Here is a 23837-nt window from a genome sequence, read left to right on the forward strand (position 1 = left end):
CTTAACAAGCTAAGAATATACAAGTTATACAATACAACCATTTTCATAAACGTCTTACTGGTAAATTTCCCCTGATTCCCCAATGTGATACCTTTTTTGAAAAAGAAAAGGGGGAATTTTTATGGTAGAAATTTACAAGCTGTAAAAAATCATAATATAAACACCTATGAGCCAATATTGTAATGATTTAAAGAAAAGAAAAAACCCGTGGTAGAAAAGAAAGCCAAACCAAACCAAGTATATTGGTTTGCAAACACGGGGTTTAAGGAAATTTATGAAAAAAGGGGAAAATTTTGTAGGGGGAATAATTTGAAAATGTTCCAATGGCATTTTAAAAAAGGAGCCCCTTCTACTTTATTTGCTTTTGTGGCCCCCCAAGGGTTTGAGGGGATACGTAGATTTTAAATTTTTAGCTAAAGGAAAAATTTTTAAAAAAGGGTTTTAAACTTTGGAAAAGGGTTGATAGGGGAAAGGGGGGGTTTTCCAAAATAGTTTTAAAAAAGGAAAAGAAAAAGAATTTTGAAGAAAAACCAAAACGGGGAAAATTTGTTTTTAGGTCCAAATTTTTTTTGGGACTGGGCCCAAATTATTTAAATGGAGAAGAAGCAAAAAGGGTTTTGGGGTTTTAAGCGGGTTAGTTTTTCCTTGGGTTTTAGGATTTAAATTTATAAAAGGGTTTTTCGGTTAGTTGTAAGAAAGTAAATTTTTTGGTTTAAAGAAAAAAAGGTTTTTAAGAATGCCCAAGTTATATTTCCATTTTGAAAGTGGTGAAATCGGGAGTGTAAGAGTTTTGGAAGAGCAAGGGGTTTCGGTTTAGCCCAGGGGGTTTAAACCCCCCTTCCTTAAAGGGTTGGGGTTGTTTTGTTAGGAAAAAGTTCATCCTTTTGGCAGAATTTTTGTATACATATTGTACCAATATAGAAGTTGTTTAAAATGAGTATTGAAAAAAGGGGAAAACCAGCGAAGGGGTCCTACAGGGAAGAATCTGGTGGGGTATGCAGTAGTTACAGACACTGAAATTTTAGAAGCACAAACTTTGCCACACAACTTGTATGCTCAAGCAGCAGAACTGGTAGCTTTGACAGGAGCATGTACTTTAGTAGAAGGCAAGAAAGTGAACATATATACTGATAGTCAGTATGCTTTTTCTACAGTGCATGTGTTTGCACAACAATGAAGAAAATAGAGGAATGATTACATCCAGTGGAAAACCTATTAATCATGTGCAATTTATTTTGGAGCTATTAGAATCTATTCAGTTGCCTACCAAAGTAGCTATTTGTAAATGTGTATCTCATACAAAACAACAGGATAAGATTTCAAAAGGTAATGCACGAGCTGATGCAGCTGCAAAGCAAGCAGCCTCAGACTCAGAAACTTTATTTTTGAATGAGGAATTACAACCCTCTGAGATTTTAGATTTAGACATGTTAAAAACAATGCAAATGCTTACTACAAAAGCAGAAAAACAAAAATGGGTAAAACGAGGTGCAATTTTTGAAAATGGACTGTACATTTCCAAAGGAAGAAAAACAATATTGCCGTCTAATTTATTTAGATATGCAGCTTTGTTGAGCCATGGGCAGAGCCATGTCTCAACGGGGGGGATGGTACAGTTAGTAAATAGAATATTCCAAACATATGGATACATAAATTATACAATAAAATTTTGTGCAGCTTGTCATACTTGTAACAAGCACCATGCACAAGGAGCATTTAAAAACAAGCAAGGAAGTTTTCCTATACCACCATACCCATTCCACACTATTTGTATGGATTTCTTAGAATTAAATAAATGTAAAGGGTTTGACTCCCTCTAAAATGTTTTTTGGGAGAGCATATTATGTGCCTCAATGGAAAGCTCTCATGCCTGCAGGGCAGGAGGCTGACAGTTCATTAGCTAATTATATAAAGAAACTGTTAATGAATAAATCTGGTTTGCAGTTTAACTCTTTTTCAGATGAAAGACAGAACAAACCGGTAAAGAACTTTCAATTTGATACACAAGGGCAAAATGGCCAAGAGTAAAGCAAATAGAAAAGCAGAGCAACCCCAGAACTATTGCATAATTATTTTGTTGGCTGTGCATTTGTTGACTATAAGTGTGACAATTTTTCTCTTATTGTGGTTTTTTCCTGCACTCAACCACACGAGTGAAAGTGAGAAGACGTGATGAACTGTTTATAGACTGGCATCCAAACTTTAACACATACCTGGCCATGAAACGTGTGTATGCAGAGACTATGAACATTTCAAACTGCTGGGTTTGTACAGCTATACCAACAGCATATGGAGGACTGTTAATGTCCGCTGTCCCTCTGGGGATAAATGAGACTTGGGAAAATTTGTTTTTGATACAGGAACTGTGAGATCACAGGACAAAATAGCTTTATTTTTACCTGTCACACAAAAAGGAGTTGTATGTTTCTACACAAGTGATACCCTCTAGGTGGACTGGAGTAATTGTAATATAACAATGTCTTATAAATGTTACATTAAAGTCAGAAGTGGGGGTACTGTTTGTAATACTAACTATGATTCATATCTGAGTTCAATGAAAACTACATTAAATGCAGTACGTGACAATCCAGTCTTAACTAAACAATTGTCTATTAAAGATAGGAAAATGTTTCATGCAGGGATAACACGTATTAGTACCAAAGTAATGATTTTATTTGTGGGAAAAAGGCATATGAATGGTTACCTGAGAATTGGTCCGGCAGTTGTTTTGGGTTATCTGGTTCCAGCAATAAGACATACTGCAGAATTACCTTTGGGTAAGATCTGAAATGTAAGGGAAACAGCTCGAAAAATCTGAAGGTCCAGTTAAGAAACCTGTGAATCCAGTTGGGAAGATCGAAGCTGGTTGGAAAGACCATAATTCAGTAAAAGACAAAAATAAATTGACTCATATGGACTTGGGCAACAGTGTTATATCCTGGGCAGGAATACTACCAGCCTATGGAGCAGTCAAATCGATCTGGGAGCTGAGGAAGCTGTCAAGACTTCTCGAAGTAATGAGTAATGCAACTTTTTCCGCCCTAGAATTGGTGACTGATGAAGTGAATGCAATGAGAACTGTTGTGCTACAAAATCGAATGGCTCTTTACTTCACCCTAGCGGCAAGAGGTGGTACACGAAGAAGAATGCTGTGCTTTTATCCCTGAGAATCACACGAGACAAATAATCACCTAGAGGTAATTCAGCAAGTATCAGCAATGACTAAACCAGGCCCAAACCCACTGACGGACTTTTTCCAAAATCTGTTTGGGGGGTGGGGTTCCATCCTATTAAACATTTTAATTGCTATTTGTGTGGGTATACTCCTAATAGGAGCATGTGTTTACTGTGGAATTCCCTGCATGAAAAGATTAATCAAAGATTTTGTTGATATATCTGTTACTGAAACTTTTTACCAAGATTTTGAAATTGAAAGATTAATTTCAGATGATGCTTTTTCTGAAGTATAACAAACAAAGTGCCCAGGCGAGACCAAGGTTCCAATAAAATGTAACGCAATTTATTTAAAATAGATAAACAAAGTTTTGCTCCTGTTCAAACAGAAGCTTCTTCAGCATGAAAAGAGCGCAAGCTCACATTGTTTAAAAACTATTGGGTGACGAGTTGTTGATGTCACTCTAATTAGACATTTAAAATGCATATACAACAAAATAAATCGTTTAACTTCATGTTAAAAACTGTATGAGTATACACCCATATACATACAAATAGTCACACATTCAAGAAATTCAAGTGAATAGCAAGGGAACACATCGGACTTGCTGGACAAATAAAATAAATAACCAGATAGAGTGTGCAAACAATATGGTTACAAACTCCCTGGCCAGCCTTGAAGGTTTTACAAGTCTTTACTATTAGAGACCCGTGAGTTAGAGTGGCAATTACAACTAGACGCTTTCTCTTACCCGGGTCTCAACGACAACTGTAACATAGCGTCTATTTTAAAGTATAGAAGTTATTTAAGGTGATTGTCGTCTGAAATGAGTTCTCTCATAACCTTTATGATGTATGTGACAGTATGTTATGGCACTTTGAGCTATAATACTGTCAACTGTTTTTATGGGTGGCATTGGTAACCTTTACACAAGGTATGCCACTTTAGAATAATGATATCATTAGCCCTAGGTTAAAGTATTATTTGCACATAGATACGTTGTTCACATGCCTCTTTTGTAGATTAGTAATGACACTAGGATTCATCCTACTACTTTTCACATAACCCTGGTTTTATATATGGGTAAAACTTGTAAAACCTTCAAGGCTGGCCAGGGAGTTTGTAACCATATTGTTTGCACACTCTATCTGGTTATTTATTTTATTTGTCCAGCAAGTCCGATGTGTTCCCTTGCTATTCACTTGAATTTCTTGAATGTGTGACTATTTGTATGTATATGGGTGTATACTCATACAGTTTTTAACATGAAGTTAAACGATTTATTTTGTTGTATATGCATTTTAAATGTCTAATTAGAGTGACATCAACAACTCGTCACCCAATAGTTTTTAAACAATGTGAGCTTGCGCTCTTTTCATGCTGAAGAAGCTTCTGTTTGAACAGGAGCGAAAACGCTTGTTTATCTATTTTAAATAAATTGCGTTACATTTTATTGGAACCTTGGTCTCGCCTGGGCACTTTGTTTGTTTTACAGTTTTGGTGCTCTTTTCAACTTTTTCTGAAGTATAGATTAAATGACTTGCCTAGTTAAAAATCTTTAAGAGGATAAGGCTAGGAAACGAAATAATATTGTTTATGTTTCTGAATAGAATAAAAAGCATTAAAAGGAGGGAGAATGTTAGAAAAATATGTACTTAAACATATATGTAGTGCTAGTTTAGAAACAGTATAATATGTAATGCATTTGATTCTATTTAACAATATGGCAGTAGAAATGATCTTGCATGTAATTGCTTGAAGCTTAGCTGCAGTGTGGTTAACCTCTGACCCTGGCAGTAGCCAGCTCAGCAGGCTTATGTCTTTCAGCAATTATTATCTGCTGGGTTAGAGAGAAATAAATATGTATGCATGTATATCTTTCTTCCTTCCACCGAGAAGGATGGCCTTGTGAGCTCTATCGAAGATAGAGTACAGCTGCTTACCAGAGAAACAAAGGAACGTATTAAGAAATGAACTGACTATTGTATTCGTACAGGCCCTGGAACCTTGGAAGAGCAACATTTACAGGAAGACATTGTAATTGACCAGGTGCCTTGCAAGGCTGTATTATTCTCATGGGAAAGTTTTTAAAAACATTACCTCAGCACTTTCTTATGAATAGAATATTGTAGACTGTAATGATGTATGTGCCCTGTGACTGACCACGTCAGTAAGGTGGGCGCAGCTTGAATGTATAGTGTATTTAAAGAAGTTTATTTCCTGAATGTAATCAGTCAAAACTCTATACTTGTTTTGTATAGTTTTTTGCCTCCTAATGTACATTAGTAAAGAAACGTTATTTGAACTTGAGCTTCCTGTGTTATTGACTGTCATTTTGAAAAGCCTAATGATTTTTACAGTCTGATTTTAACAATTTATTTGACACTGGCTATCCCACAATATTATACAGAGACAATTATACTAGATGATGTTAATCTCAGTAATAACCATTTCTAGTATAAAATTATACAATTTCTCCCAGCTTATCAATGATGCTACCAGAATCATCCTGAAAAATGTAAAACTACCAACCTGGACTGGTTATTAACAAGCCATCCTAACAATATAAGCCCCCACAGCACCTTAGCAAGCACATGCAGTGACTATCTGTCCATATATGCCCCAACAGAATTCCATACATCTCCCAGAGGAACACACACATATATAAATCCTCTCACAATGTCAACTTTGACCCAGAACTATTTACTACTGCACTCCAATCTCACAACTGGAATATCCTAAAATATTTGCCACTACAGGATGCTGTTGTCTATTTTAATTTGATATTTATGGAACTACTAAACAGCAACGCCCCCTCCTTAGGTTTAAAAGAGTGCAAAACAGTCCTGCTCTTTGGCTTACTCCTACCATCAGGAAATTAATGAGGAATAGAAATAAAGTTTGGTAGGCATGGCTCAATAATAAAACTGAAAATAATTTTCAGCAATATAAATCCATGTGAAATAAAGCCCAATATCAGATCAAACTTGACAAGATTTATCAACTTCAGCCATCTCTCTCCTACTCATTAAACCACCCCCTAACTAATTACCCCTCCCCATATCCCATTTTTTCCTCCTAGTAATCTGTAACAACACAAGTTTTAATATACTGTGCTATCTTTAATTGTTATATTGACATTATTGTATAAGTCTTGTGAATTTTGTTTCATGTTAAAAAAAATTCTTCTTGATTTGTAGAAGTTATGTCTTGTTAACATGTGGAGCTTTTCTCCCTGGGCCTCTGCTGAAAATGCATTTTTAATCCAGTTGGACATTCCCCGTAAACAAATGTAAAATAAAAATAAATAAAATAAAAAAATATAATTACAATTTGCATAATAGACGCTGAGAAAATTCTAGACAGTTCTGGGCCACCACATATGAAATACTACACCCTGGCTCAAATGGACAACAAAAGCCCAACCTCCACTGTTCACTGGAAGAAACAGCTAATGCTTTTAGTGAAAGCTTTATCAATAGCATCGCTGAACTACATTATAACCAAACTCAAAGTAAATCAACCTTCTCTAATAATCTGATCGCATCCTACTCAGTCTCACCTCCCAGTTCCATTAATACTCACTCTTTCTCCGTTCAATTAATATCCATCACAACAATCAAGAAATACTTCAAACAAATTAAATCCAATTATACTAGCTCCAGATGAAATTCCTGGTGATTTCCTAAAAATAGCAATTTCCTTTCCAGTGTCCATTCTCATAAATAGGTCTATTCAGGAATCACATGTCCCAGCCATATGGAAAAAAATCTCATATCCCACTTCACAAAGGAGGTAACTCTAATGATATACCGAACTTTAAACTCATTGTCTTTCTCTCCCCTCTTTTGAAAATCCTTGAAAAAAGCATTAATATTCAACTAACTCACTTACAAACAAAACCTCCTTACTCCCACCTAACATGGCTTCAGACCATGGCATAGCACTACCACAGTTTTAAACTTCAGCATTATTAACCTAGCCAGAGTCAAAGGCCAATTGGTTTCTGTCATGTTTCTGGATCTGTTCAAGGCCTTCAATACTATTTCCCATAGCCTACTTCTAACACTACTCTCTTTACTAGGCCTATCAAACACCTCCATCAGTGGTTCTCCAAATGCCTTTCCAATAGACTCCACTCTGTTAAATTGATTAATTTATACTCATTCTTCCTCCATGTCAAAACAGGTGCTCCCCAAGGTTACATACCGAGGGCACTGCTTTTCAACATATTTAACAACAAGCCACACTCCTCCAAATATCACGCATCCCTCATACAATATGCAAATGACTCCACTTTAATGTCACCCCAAAGTCATTTTCATTAATTGAAGCTTTGGATCAGTAACTTCCAGCTTCTACTCCATCCATACAAGAAAGCTGCTATTGTTTTTCACAAAGCTCTTAAACACTTCAAATAAAATTTCTCAATAACAGCCTCTGAAAACACCCCTTCAGAAGTCATCCCCCATACAAACCTCCTAGGCATGAAAATTGATAACCTGAAATTTAACTTACATGTGCAATAGATTATCCAGAAAAAATGCCAGAAATTATGGACACTCTATAGAACAAACAAAAAAAAAAAACTTCTTAACTTATTCATCCAGGTAACTCCTGGCCTCAACACTCCTACTCCCCACTTTACTATATGGCTCCCCAGTACTGCTTAACTTTCAAGTTTCCATCCAACATAAACTAAAACAGTGATCTAATAAAATACCAAAACTGGACACTAACTAATCAAACATAACCCATCACTCCTTAGTCTTAAAAGAGCTTGAATGACTTGAATTACCCAAGCAAATCACATGGACCCCACTACTCCTATTTCAAAAATTAATATACAAACCAGAACAAAGCCAAGTCCACTAGACATATATATAGGCCACTTTGATCTGCAAATGAAATGCTCCTCACTATCCACAAACCACATCTGTCAGCAGGAACCTCTCTCTGTTCCAGCTATTTAACTCACTCCTGGAACTCTATCCCCTTATCCCTTAAACATTCTAGCAACCTTTCCAATTCCAAGAGTAATCTAAAAAAAAAATCTGACACCTGTACCTACACCTGCACAGTCATTAAAACAGATGCACAACCACCTACTTACTACAGCTATTCTTTTGTCACTCTGAATCACTAACACCTTCATATCTTAGCAGGTACTAATGACCTAACATCAAAAGGAGCTTTCAGTTTAATGATAGCATACCAGTAATGTATGCTCTTCTACCTCTTCAGCCAACACTTAACTACTATTTATTTCCTGTCTAGTATCCTTCTTTAACATTCTCAGCTCTGTAATACTAATCAACTCTCTCTCCAAGTTTCTAATTTTCTCTCCTGCACATTATTTCTCATCTCATTCTATTATTCTTGTCTATTTTGGCATCAGAATACACTATTATTTCTCATGTCCATATATTATTAGAAATATAATCAATATTTTGAATAACAATATATTAGTTTACCCCATATAGGCTAACCCTTCTGCAAAGTGTATTGCTACTTGCAGTACATATTGTATTCTTGATCATAATTTCTCCTAGTAATATTCTGCAAATGTTATTTCAGTCTGTTGTGCAGGCTCTTATTCCCTGTAAATAAGGTACACTCCAATCTATTTTAAAGTGTTTTATCTGTTGCAGGGCTTTTCTATCCTTGTATACAATTACTCATCAACAATTGTTTAAAACTTTTTGAATAAATTGTGGAGCTTTTTTCCCTGGGCCTCTGCTGAAAATGGACCACTGCTTCAGTCAGATTTTCCCCAGTTACCAAAGGAAAAATAAATAAAACAAAGAGACTGCCACAAAGTCATGAGATGAAAGAATTATCCCTGGAGTCTAGTGCTTCCCCTGCCCTGATCCATGTTGTCTTCCTGTTTTTTTAATTAAGTGCCTGTAATGCACTCTATATAGAGTATCCCTGGTGTCTATCAGTTCTCTCACCCTGAGTGCCTTTAAGATGCAATAATTTAAGGTCATCCTTGGTGGCTAGTGTTCCCACCCCTCCCCTCAAACTAATGTTGCAGGCTTTGCTCATTAGTCTAGGGGAGTGTGAAAGCATTACAGGCAGCCCAACCCACCCATAGACACATGCATATATAAATGCTAACAGCCCCCTTACCCAGTTACACTCAGAAAAACACTCACCCATTCAACTACACACACACAAACAAACACAGACACACACACACACACACACACACACACACACACACACACACACACACACACACACACACACACACACACACACACACACTCACACACCTTCATAGATTCATAGATTGTTACTAGGCTAATGACCTGGGGGCCTTTCTCAGCCTAGCCAAGTTTTCAAAAAGGAATAATGATGTCCTGTAGCCAAATAGGGCATTGAGGGCCAGACATTTTTAAGCTACCTCTGTTCATATGGGACATGGGTGCCAGGCCTAATGTAAATTTCCTTTTTCCCATTTACTGTTCTAAGTTGTGCTTAAACTGGCTAATAGATGAACTCAGCTTCATGTGGATGGGAAGCATGTTTCATAGGAGGGGTAGTCTCTGGGACATATATCTGTCTCTTCATCATGCTCTTTTTAAACCACAGACAAAAGTCAGGTCCATAGACCTTGCATTTCTGGTACTCCTTGATGTGCGAATATGTAGGAGATTCATATGTGTGGGGTTTGCAGATACCTTGTAAGCCAGGCATAGATCACCCCTCAGCAATCTATAGGAGACTGAGTTGAGAGAAATGACTTTAAGGCTTTCTGAATAAGGTAGGTTTGTTATGGCTTGTATTCTTTTTGTAAGGAACCTCTGATGTCACTCTAGTTGCTACATAAGGCTGGTCAGGTACATACCAAAGGGAGCATTGTAGTCTATGATTGGTCTGATAAGGGCAGAGTACAGTGAGATAATAACCTTTTTGGACCTAGATGCCATGCCCTTACTTACAAGTTGTGCAGCATAAAAGGATTTACTCACCACTGTGGCCATGTGCTGCTTGAAGGTAAGGCTACTGTCTACATGCGTACTCTAATCCCTGACCACTAGGTCAACTGTTAGGGGTGTATGATCAACATGGTAATTAGCTGGTATGGTTGACTTCCCAAAGGGTACAATTATGCATTTCATAACACTGAGTTTGAGACCATGGCTTTGGCACCATTTGTTAGTCAGAGATAGGTCACCTTGAAGAATGCTAGTGTCTTCAGGGGAGTCAATGATAAATCCCAGCTTGCAGTCATCTGCAAACTTAGTCATCCATAAACCTTCAGCATTTCCTTCCATTTCAGAAAAATAGATGGAAAAAAGGATTGGGTCCAATACCAAACCCTGGAGGACTACAGTAGCAACTGGCCTCATGGTGGAGTTAGCCTCACCTATTTTGACCTCCTGGTTCCTATCAGTTAGCCAGTTGGCTATCTAGAGGGTGATAAAAGGGTTTATACCAAAATTAGTGGGCTCATCTATAATGCTTGAATAGGGTATTGTTTCCAAAGCTTTGGCCAGGTTGAGGTGAGCTGTGTGTACAGTCTTACCATCATCTAATGCTTTGATGACCTTCTTAAAAAGTCCACCAGATTTAATAGGCACAAACTTCCCTTAACAAAGCCAAACTGTGATGGGTACAACATTTGCAGATTACCCATGTCCTCATTTATCAAATCCATGATGATCCTTTCCATGTCCTTAAATATGAGGCTGGTAGGCCTGTAGTTACCTGGATCAGTGGTTGGACCTCCTTTGTTCAGGGGAATGACTGTAGCCATCTTCTATTCCTTGGGCAGAAAACCTGACTGAAGTGATTCCAGTGGACCAGAGGGGTCATGTTTCATGCTTTTTATTAAACTTCCCACAATGTTATCAGGGCCATTGATTCAGTGTTTTTGGCCTTGGAAAGTGCATTGGTGACCTGTTCCCTAGTAATGGTTTGGGGGATTGTGGTATGTGGTATTTCCTTTGGACTATCGGGAGGGAGTGGGGGGGAGAAATCTGAGATGAACCTATCAGAAAAAAGGTTGGCAGTGGTCTCTGGTTCAGTGTGGTTGATGCCATTTACAATAAGTTCTCTGATTTGTTGTGTAGTTCCTCAGAGGTTACAGACATAGCTGTAGAAAGCTTTATGGTTGTTGTTTGCCTGAGAAGCATTTTTTTCTTCAGATTTAGCCTTTGAAGTATTAATTAACTGTCTTATCTGTCTGTTTAGATTAGTCAGGGAGTTTTTAGTATGTATGGCTTTATTTCTCCTACACTTGGCCAAGATTTTTTTCTTTTGTTGTATAACCGATTGATATTCTGCTTCTACCAGGGTGGCTTGTCTTTTGAGTTTGCCTTACTCTTAATACGAGTGGGCACAGCTCACTCTATACATCTATCAATGTGGCTATACAGAGATTTTGTAAATAGCTCAGCATATGCTATGGTGTTTATTGGGTTTGGGGGGGATGCTTGGACTTTAGCCAAGGTATTGTTTAGTACAGAGAGGTTAGCCTTGGAGTAGTTCCTAAAGATTTTTGGTTTTGCTGGATTCCTGGATTTAAGGTGACTGACTTATGGTCAGAGCTGATGAACGAAGACATTACATTGCATGAGGAACATCAGTTTCCCATGTTTGTGGACTGATACAGTCAAGGTTGTTTGTACCCCTGGTAGGAGAATGGAGCAACTGCTCCAGGATGTTGGTATTAACAAAGTTAATACCCCATAACTCACATATGGAGCCCCACATATATACCCCATTCCCCAACACTATCTGCCTGCTAAACTCCCCAGCACTTACCTCTATCATAATGGCTGAACACTAGCATGTTCATTAACATGAGCAGCCAGGAGAAGCCATGTTAATTTATGCAGCTGAGCAATTCTCTGAATCTCACTTCACTTACACCTTACGGTAGATCTTCTGAATCAGGCTCTAGACTTCTATATCAATGATAACAATTTGTGCATGCTATTGCTTGGATTTGCACTTTCTTGTTTATTTTTCTGGGAGGCTTGAACATTTTCAGAGGTATCTCACACTTTTTCATATTTGCAATGTTTTCCATATTTCTGCTGCATATTAAACTGAATGAATTTATGTTGAGTTTTAGGCATATCATTCTAAGTTTGCTATAAATGCCACAGGCCATGCAAAAGGTTATTATACATATCATTTTGGTCTGATAGCTCACTGATACCACTTTTTAAATTCATACACAAAATTAAGCGTATTACTAGGTGTATTATTATTATTATTATTATTTAGTTAATCGGTTTTATGACACCTTGCAGCATAATCTTGAAAAGAAACCAAAAAAATATATATATTGAATTAATTATAGGTGATTAGAATGCAAAAGTTAGTTAAAGTACAAATGGAATAACAGACACGTTTGGCTTTGGAGTATGAAATAAAGTGGGACATAAGCTATAGCAATCCTGCCAAGATAATTTACTGATCATAGTATACTCTGTTTCTCAATAGCGCGTGGATATCACTATATGGTCAGCAATGAAATCAGACTGACTGTACACTTTGCAGTCAGAGATGAACAGTATACAGTCAGCAAAAACAAGACCTGGAGCTGACTGTGGCTCAGATTATATTATCTATCACAAAGTTTACAATTAAGTTAAAGAAAGCAAGAAAAGCTAAGAGGCCAACTAGGTAGGAGCTAAACAACATTCTAAATGAATAAGTACTGGAGATAAGGAACAGGTTTAAAGGAATAGATTAGGTGGGTAGACTGCTTGAAGAATTATGAAAAGAAGCTTGTGATATTGTGCAGGAGGAAGTAAAAAAATATTAGAAGGAAGATGAAGAAGACAAAAAGGCTGCCTGTGGAGGTTTTAGAAGTGGCCAAGGAAAAAAAAAGAGAGCAAAAGGCAATGCATGTAGGAAAACACCTTTATTAAATTCTTACATTGTAGACAATGACATAGGCACAAATACAATAACAGCAAACAACTCATGCCAAACATTTTTCACTTTCATGCATCATGCATATATCTTTTCTTGTTAATTATCATTTGCTCCAACATTACACAAATTGCTCAGTTCCTGTCTTCCATTAAACCTCACTCCTATTCCTGAACATTAATCTGCATGCATTATTCCCACAAATTCCATTTATTTTGATGCAGTGTGTTCCTTCCCTTTCCTAAAGATCCCACATTCAGTTATTTTATCTCCTTTATGATATTTGGTACTTCAATTACAACATTATTAAACTTAGTATGACATTACCATTCTGGGCAATTCATTTTACTCCTTCAACATTTCTGACAAAGTATTCTGTAGGGAATTTTTAAAATCTGCCAACTCATTACGTTCCTCCAATTTTTTTGCAATTATTCCCCCCTCTCTTTTGATATATATATATATATATATATATATATATATATATATATATATATATAAATAAATCACACCTCCAGCATTTATTAGCTACCTTGGTAAAAATTCTTCAAAGTTTGCTTGGGGTATAAAAATACCTATACAAACACTTCCAAGCAAAAATCCTAAACCTAGAGTTTGTTGCATACCTGGGAGCAGCACACATGTCCTTTTGCCTGTTGCCTTTCTAATTTCTCTTCCCAGTGTTTTCTAACACCCTTGATTGAGTCTTATAGTTATTATATAATATTTTATATACTCTACTAATTATCCCTTTGTTAACAAAAATGTCTGTCTAGACTTAACTGCAAATCTACTAGAACTGATCTTTCCCCTAGCCCTCCACATCATATTCTCACTGACTATACTCTATCAATTCCTGGTAGGTAAGGCAGTCTCTTACCTGCAGTCCACACTTTTGCTTGGTCTTATAGCACAGTATTACCTTTCATTTTCAAGTTATTTGCTTCCAATACCTTGGCGCCTTTGCTAATTTTCTCTTTTAAATTCCAGCCCCTCTTGCTAATTTTCTATAGCCCTACTTGTAATAATTTCTATTGGCATAATCTCCTTTCTCTATTCTGATGTTGGCTTATTTCTTTGAATACTTTCTGCTAGTTTATGAAAATAATTGTTTTATATGTTTGTTGTTATTCTCCTTAAGAACCTGCACCTACTTTCCCCTTAATTCTCAAACTTGTTTCATGAACTTCTGCTTGTGTTGTGTATATGAGCCTTAACAACACAACTCTAAGGTATTCCTTTAAACCAGAGATAAGGAAAATACGGTAATCTGAATGCAGAGTTGAAGAATACTGTGTGTATATTAAGGGACAACACCTGGTGAAAAAGGAAATTATAAAGGACAAAGATGCGAGTGATCTAGCAGAAGTAGGAGGTATTGCCAACAGATGGTGGAAAGCACAGAAGAATTATATAATAGGACATGACATTTATGATATATATAGTACAATCTTTGTTCTAGAGTCAGACATTCAGGAGAATGAAGTTAACTAGGATCTAGAAAGCCTTGCTATTAACAAGGTTGCTAGCAATGATAGAATTCAAGCTGATTTTTTTTAAATCCTGCACATGTGTGCTGTTACAGTGTCGGTTAGATTTTGCCAGCTAAATTGAAAAATAGAGCAGTGTCCATTGGTTTGGAAAAGATTGATTTATTTTCTAAAGGCAAAAAGACAATACTACAGAGTGCTCAAATTATTGAACAATTGCACTTATTTCCCATGCTAGCAAGGTAATGCTGAAGATCCTGCAAACTAGGCTCTTGCAATATGTAGGCTGTGAATTGCCAGATGTTGAACCTGGTTTTATAAGTAACAGTGACACCAAGAATAAGATTGCCAATGTCCCCTGGATAACACAGAAAGCAAGGGAGTTCCTGAAAAATATTTACATGTGCTTTACTGATTAATCTTAAGTCTTTGACTGTGCTGACCATAGCAAACTGTGGCCAGTTTTAAGAGAAATGAGGATATAGGGCCTTCTTATTTGCCTCTTGTGGAATCTTTATACAAAACAAGAAGCAATAGTTTAAAACATATATGGAATAATTAACTAGTTTAAGCACAGTCAAGGCGGGTTGAAGGAAGCAGATGCCCTGGACACACGGTACTAGATGGCATGATTAGCAGATAATTGGTCTTCAAAGCAGTGCCTTACCAGCATTCAAACCTATAGATAAAGGTGAAAGAAGAAAGCGTATAGTCTGGTTTACTGCTCAACATAAAAAAATAACTATGCCAACTTGCTATACTCATTTTTTGCAACTAGATGAGGAAGAAGACAGATTTTTATTTTCCTTGGCTCAAAGATCTCTGCAGACAATTATTGCAGCAAAGAAGTTAAATGAAAACTTGTAAAGAACAAAGATATCATATTGTCAACAAAAGCCTGTTTAGTTAAAAGTGTGTTTTGTTCCAGTAATCATACATGGCTGTGAGAGCTGAACTATATATAAGACTCTACACTGGAAACTTGATGCTCTTGAACTGATAATTTCAGATACTGCAAGATGATCAAATCAGTTAATGCTTAACTAAAACTCAAATGGTTTGACCGCATTATATTATGTCAGGATTGACTAGGGAAGACAGTGATGCTGGGAGAGACTGAAAGCAAAAGAAGAAGAGGACAGCAGAGGCTAATGTGGATAGCTGGCTTTACTGAAGTAATGAGCATGAATTTGCAAGCACTATAACAGACAGGCTTGGTGTGCTAAAGTCCTTGGCGTCAGGGTAGGACATGACTAAATGACTAAATAATAACAATAAGCAAGCAATAATGTCCGAAATGGTGTGTGTTACTGTGTAATTAATGCCCACCCAGGGGTGTTGAGGGCCTCTACACCCCAGGAAGGTCAGTAATTACACATTAACACATACCCTGGAGGGCATTATTGCACTTAGAGAATGGGTTCTCTGTAAAATTGTTGTGTTTTACTCACTTATTTATTTTTTTAAGTACTATATTATTTTTTATATATTTTTAATATAAAATAGCTCCTCTGCCTACTGTTTCAAACTTGCTGTAGTATATGTTAATGGTGTTGGAGGAAGCATTTTACATCAAACATATATAAAAAATAATATCGTGCTTAAAAAATAATAAGCAAGGAAAACACAGCAATTTTACATAGAGCCCATTCTCTCTCCCATACACAGTCTCTTCTGTTTTTATATGCACATTCACTCACACACGATCAGTCCCACCCACTTTCTCAATCTCTCACAGAGTCTTCTCTGCTTTCCTACACACATTCACTTACACAAGATCACTCTCACTCTCTCGATCTCTTTCACACGCACAATATCCTCTGTTTTCATACAGGCATTAAGTCATACAACATCACTCTCGCTTTCTCTCTCACTCTGTCTCTCTTTCTCTGACATGCGCGCACGCACACACACACACACAGTCTCTCCCTCTCTCTCCTTTTGTTTTGTTTTTTTTTTTTTTACATTGCATGCTCGCTAAACAGCAGAACCACTGCTTAGCGAGTGTAAAAATAATGGTGGCTATTTTTTTCTGCAGTCCGAGCTCCATGGCAGCTTGATATGCTGCCGTGAAGTGGCGGACTCATTGTTCAGCGGGCATTACTTGTACATTAACACCCTGCTGGAGAACATTTGTTCTCCAATCAGGATATTAATGTACAGTTTGCCCATTCTCTAAAGTGTAGTAAATTGTATCCTTTTAAAATACAATTCATATGTGTGTGCAATAGGGTGGGGGTGGGTGGCTTTGAGACAGCTGGCTGAAAAGACCTGCTGCCTTACTGACAGATGTCTACACAGCACAGTCATATGGTAAATTAACTCTTCAAAGGAGGAATATTTGTATATGTCACTGGGGCAAATATCTCCATGTTATTTTCCATGAAACAGATGGTAGCTAATGATTCAGATATTGTAGTATGATTAACAGGCTTCTTGCTGCTGTTGCTTAATTCCTTCCTTGTATAGCTTGTGTATTTCCATTCTGGGTATAGTTGTTTAAATGCTGTTTCTTTATTGCTGCCAAGTAGGACTGAGTAATGCCCACAGTAGACATATGTATCATGGCCAAGACAGCTGTTTTGCCTTCTCAGTTCCATATGTGCTGTCTGTTGTACAGTGAGGATGATGGAGTTGTCTTTTAGACTGCAGTCATGAAGAGCACAGGGCAGTACAATATATGGGTCAGTATTCAGATCTACCTGAATACTGATGGTAGCCAGACCTTTCTGATGCTGTTGGTACAGTCAGCAATGCTACGGAGTAGTACTTGTGCTAATTTACACGTGATGCTGTCAACGTGATGCTGTCAATGTGAAGGCAGAGTAATTCCAGCTACCCACCCATCGGATAAGCATAGGTCCACTTTTGAAGAGGTTCACAGCTAATGAATAATTATAGGTCTCAGCTAAGGTCTGAGGCACAGACATCCCCTTGTCTGTTTTTCTGTTTCTGCTGTGATTCTGTTTCGGCAGAATCATGTGGCATTATTGACAGATAAAGCATAGCAAACATATTTTCTTGTTTTTTTTTAATAAAACACAAACAACTATATCTTTGTGCTAAGCGTGCATTTTCAACATAGTCTCCTTAACCAAGTATTGCTTTATTGCATGTAGGAATTTCTAATTATTTTTCTCTAGTTATAAAATACTCACACATGTGCTTATAATTGCTAGGCAAAATCAGCTTGCAATAGGCAGTAATATCCATTGATATGTTTTCTGAATTGAAAAACTCTTGTACCCTGTAATGCTTAGCAAAACAATCATTTACTGACTTGTTGGGCTTTTCTAATTCCTTCCTACTGAGTGACCACCTTGCTTTAGTCAAATATCAGCTTCACACACAGATCATTGCACTTTGAGAATTTGTTCCTACAACCTGAAAAAAGCACAGCTGTGAGATGGCAGAATATTTGTGCATGGATTTTATGGGATTGGATTATGAAGAACCGGGAATAGGTTCATGGTTAAGTTATGTGACTTGCAACAGGTTGAGGAAATAAGCTATGGGAATGGGTCAGGGATATAATGCTTGTGGTACAGTCTAGATGAGGGTTTGAGGAGGAGGCCAAAAAGCAAAAATTAGTGAAAGCCGATGTGACTCCACTGAAGGTGACGCTAGATATTAGGGCAAAAGACAGCAGAAAGAAGTAGTGAAAGCTACGGAGTGGGTAGCTGAAAGATGCAAGGTATACTCAAACAAGCAGAATTGCAACAAAGGTGGCAAGGGCAGCAAAGGCACAAGCTGACAGAGATCTGGCAGAAGAGGGCAAGAGGGTGACAAGAAGCTTCTTTAGGTACAGAGCAATAAGAAAGAGACTGACCTGGACAGGATGAGCAAATATTGCAAGGAAGTCACCCAGCAATGGGGAAAACAGCTTAATACATTGTTTCAGCATTTCTAAAAGAAAGGAAGGGGTTACTTTAATTTACTTGACTTCTGAAGCTTGATCCTCATATGCTCGAACATGCTGACTCAAGCAGGCATTTGCTTGGAGTTTTGTTGTTCATGTCTTTCTAGAACAAGATTTATGCACTCATTTATTAGCTGTGGTCTAGAGTTATTGCACCTTGAACAGACTGAATGAGACAGATATTACATTCCCTGTCAGTAATCATACTTTCTTAACAGCACAGAAGACTGAGTAAGAATAATAACATTTTGTGGGTCTTACCCCCATGAGGGGTACAGGGGAACATGCCCTGTTGCTGGAAAAAAGCTGTTCTTTTTTATCACTGTTGCTTGTAAATTGAGCAGCTTGAGTACATGCATTCTAACAGTGTGTCTACTCATGCTATAATTTATGACCTATTGTAACTGGGCAAGTGTTGTGTCAGCTTCTGTGAACCAAACATATATAATAGATCCCTAGAAAGAGCAATGAACAGACACCAGGACAAATAACAAAGAGAATGAGAGGGAAATAGCTTTCCTTGGGGAGCATAAAACAAAAGGACTCGATAAAATTCCTTCTGGAATCCTTAGGAATCTGGCTAGTGAGTTGAGAAATCCCCTGCTGGAGGTATTCCATTGCTCAGTTTCCATTACGGAGGTGTCTAATAAATGGACAACAGTGTAGTACCCTTGTACTGGGTTGGGGTGCAGCAGGACTAATCTTGGGAAATACTGGCCTGTTAGGCTAACAGCAGTGGAGTGGCAGGAATATAAAATCATGGAGGAAATTGTACTGCAAAGTACAGTTGCTTTTCTAGAGGACAGTAATTTCCAGGACAAAAAACTGCCATGGGTTAATGGTGAGAAGAAGCTGTTAGTGAGTCCTGATTCATTGTTATGGCTTAATTACATGAGAACTTGACAGAGGAGCACCAGTAAACATGGTGTATCTGTACATCTCCAAGACCTTTGACTGTTTCACACAGGGGGCTGTTGAATAACTGGAGAGGTAAGGGCAGTGTCAAGACTGATAAACTGATTGCTATATGGTTGAATGCAAGGGCATTGAAGGTACTGGTGAAAGAGGCAGTGTTAGGAGTAAAGAAAGTGACAGGAGGAGTTAGGTCTCAGAGCAAGCGCTCATTAGCTGTAGGGGAACTAGATCTCTTCATTTCAGACACATCTGAGGGAAAAGAAAAAAAGATCACCATCTTTGCTGATGAAAATGGAAGAAAGATGTCAGTTGAGGCTCAATGCAGACAAATTCAAACTACATCAGCTGGGTCATGGAAACCTTGGTGTAAAGTATGTGATGGGAGTGGAACTGATTGTAAAAGGGAAGGAAAATTGTGTGGGAATACTCCTTACACTTGGACTAGTTCACCAGAAGCAGATTGAGAGAGCAATAGCAGCATCTGATAGAATACTGGGGTGTATCTCCATTCTGGGATGGATTTTAGATGCAAGCAGGTAATAACTTCACTCTTGTCAAACCATATACTGATTACTGTATACAGTTCTGGAGGCCATACAAAGAAAGTGACATCGCAAGGAATCTGGAGGAAAGATGACAGAAGAGTACATGGATTGAGGAGAAACGATGTAACCAAACACTAGATAAACTGGTGGTTTTCTGTATCTAAAAAACAGAAGAGACAAAGGCAGCATTGTGACAAGGAGATGTGGTTATTCTGAATAGGAAAGAGGTATTGAGAATAATGCAGGCATCAGTTTTTAGCAGCCAGCTACTCCCAGATTTGTAAAACAAATATGTATTCCTAGAGGGGCCTGATAACCCATAGAATGGATTACTTGTATGGATACTATATGTATGGATACTATAATTCAGTATGCAGATAACACTACCTTAATCTGTGCTGCACAAATCATTCCCACCCTCCTGCAAACAACTCAACTAGCATTCTCTGACGTTGAGAACTACCTTACCAAAGCCCAACTTATCCTCAATCCAAAGAAAACTCAGCTTATGATTAGAACCACTTCTAACAAAAACACTAACAGTCAATTCACTATCTACTCCACTAATGCTACTCCACTTGCTCCAGTGGCACAGGCTAAGTTATTGGGAATAACCATAGACTCCCACCTAAAATTTGATAGTCATCTCAACTTAACTATTAAAAAAGTACATGCCAAACTGGGGTCGCTCTACCGTATCAAACCATTTCTTACCAACAACACAAGATCAGTCATTGCTCGCTCCCAACTTCTATCCACCCTACTCTATGCATCTCCCATTCTGACTAATCTCAACAAAACTGAACTAAGAAAATGGAAGCCTGCTATAACAGAATTGCCTGCTTTGCTGCAAATTGCTCATATAGAACTCATCACTGTACTGCTTTGAGACAGCTCCACTGGCTTGAACTGCCCAACCTCCTAACCTACAATCGGCTCTGCCTCTGTCATTCTATTACCCCCCCAATAAGTGTCCTGCCCTCAAAAACCTAGTACAACATCACTCAGCCAAAAGGCCTCTTAGATCATCAAGCAAACTACTACTAGAAGTCACCAACAGCTACAATAGCTTTGGAGATGCACTATATAGTAGTTCAGTGGCTAAAAAATGGAACTCTTTCCCTTCAAGCATTCAAAACACATCATCCAAAGCCTCCTTTAAAGACCTCATCAGGCAACATCTCAAGGAAAGTTGACAGTGCCATGATTACTCCCCAGGCAAGTGAAAGCGGATAACATACATACAAAATCTAGAGCACTTGATAATAGTTTTCAATCTTACTCACAAACACTGGCTAATCTACAATGTATGTACTGTACCTGTGTACTATGTATGTATTCTACCTATGTTCCAAATTTCAGCTGTACTCCACAAATCTATTAATTACCTTTATTTTTAAAATTAATATTTTTTTGTTCGTTCTCTCCACTGTTACTGTTTATGTGCCGCATACCACTGTAAAAACATGTCTCCTGTAATTTATGTGTATACTGATCATGTATAAATAACTAAATGTGTCTGTAATTTTTCTTTGTGGAGCTTTTCTCCCCGGGCCTCTGCTGAAAAAGGGAGTTTTCGTCTCAGTCAGACACCCCCGGTTGACAAATGTAAAATAAATAAAATAAATAAAATAAATAAAACTTGGAAATGGTGGTGGAGAAAAAAATGCTTGGAGACATTCAAAAGGACATGAGAGAAGTGTAGACATGGTGAGGGGGAAGACAGTGTTGGATGCAGAAGAGGGGTGAGCAGGAAGATAGGGAGGTAAGGGTGATAGAATATTCAATTGACTTCAAGTTCAGACTAAATAGTCTTATTGTCTTCTGTCTAAGCAGAGATATTACAATGTTGCAGAGCATACTAAGAGGTAAGGTAGAAGGGGCTGACATGATGCAGAAACCTCTCTTGACACAATGTCACACTGCCTCCTCTGTACTGTACAACCAAGTGGTAGTATTTCCCGAGTAGCAGTTTTTGACAAGCTTACATGGCCTAAAAGTCATTTTCTATGCATGAAATATTGCAATGAGATACACATATATTTATTTATGAATCACCCCTTTTGAAATGCTTGGACATTCCATAAATTAATGACTTGATGTATTATATTCTGCTGCATTTCAGTGCTCTAAAGTATGAGAAGAACACTGTGATGGTGGTGACAGGCTGGCGTTTCTATTCCTCCCTCTCCCTTGTATACACAAACAGTATTTTAATTTAGAAGAGATGGTGGTGGGGGTTTCCCTAGATATGAGGGCATCTTAACACAAAGTCTGGGGAATCTACCTTTGACATGAGCATGATCTGTAATGATGAGGAGAATGACAGATTTATATACAAAATTAAAAGAATGAGAGAAGAGTGTTATTTATTGCTTGTTCAACACTTTCCTGAAAGTACTCATCTGAATCCTGAATGGTGGAGGCAGCTGCAATAAAAAGTAAGAGCTCACACTATGCCATTCTTTAAAATGTTAATTTGAATTATTGACTACTATTTATGTGGCCTAATCCTGGAAGATGTAGGCCATCTAATAATGTAATCACTGCTGTGTAGAAAATATATTGTTCATGAACCCAAGGTTAGTTTTCCCCAGTCTATTTCTGTTTCATATAATAGTGTGTGTGTGTGTGTTTTTATAGACGATAGAATCTGTTTTAACATAGCATTTGGAAAACAAACTTGCAAGTAAAATGTCCCCTAGAAACACATTCCTATAATTGTCAGAAAACTGACCCAAACATTTTCAGCTGAATAATCCCGTTTTAAGAAAAATATTATCAGTGCATGTGGATTTGCTTCCTTCAGAGTGATCCTTCTGCCATATCATAACTCATATATTCTCCTAAAGAAGAGGTGTCCCATATGAATTACAACATAGTACATAATACATAATACATAGTATCAGTGTCAATAACTCAACAGGTAGCACACTTACCTTTGATGTAGAAGGCTGTGTGTTCTGTTGGTGCAGAAGGATGTGCATTATGTTCCCACACCAGACAAATCAATTCCAGATACTAGTGCAGCATAAAGGGCCCGCTATACTCCCGGGTGTGCCATTCTTTTTTTTTTTTTCTCAAAAAACTTTTTATTGAGTTTTACAATTTAAACAAAAGTAAATAAGAACAAGTAACGTTCTGTTGTATAACCAGAAAGAATCAGAACACCATAAGTTTTAAACAACCATTAGGTAAACACATATAGAGAAGTGATAAACGTATAAAGACTGCGAGGTATAACAACTGTGATATTCATAGATGTGAGAAATACAAAACTGAGTGTCTATGCTATTGCTACCATGTAAAAGTTAGTCTATATGACAATTTAACTAAACCGAACTGACAAAGTATAAGGGGGGGAGGGAAACTAAAACATAGGGATAGAAACTATACTAACCTATGTACACTATTTACATATGGATGTCACTCATTAGTAGAGTGGATTTCTTGGAGATAGAAAGAATTGGAGGAAGGGGGTTAGCGTGAGTAATTAAATAAAGCTGTGGTTTATGGACTTCAGGTTAGCTATATCTAAACGGTTGTTAGAGTTTGAGAAATCAGGCTAGGGTGAGAGTCATATTTACTTTCGTGGAAGTGATCTATAGGTGTTTGGAGAAGAGGTTGGATTGAAGGCAGGATTTAATCTTTTAGGATTAGGTCTAGCAAGAAGTTCCAGTATCTTTGAAAGTAGTGTAATCTTTTTGAGGAAGTGTTGGCTAGTTTATGAGAGGATATGAATTAAACAGCAAGTTTTTGAAAATTATTCCAAGAGATTTGTGATTTATCAATCCAGTTTATGGTTATATAGTATTTAATGACAGCATACATTGTAACAAGAATATGGTTAAAGATACGGGGGAGATCACCAGGAGTGATATGTAGGATTGCTGTTT

The sequence above is a fragment of the Protopterus annectens genome, chromosome 3.part1, assembly GCF_019279795.1.
Source record: "Protopterus annectens isolate FY-2018-M chromosome 3.part1, PAN1.0, whole genome shotgun sequence".
NCBI classification, from domain to species: Eukaryota; Metazoa; Chordata; order Ceratodontiformes; family Protopteridae; genus Protopterus; species Protopterus annectens.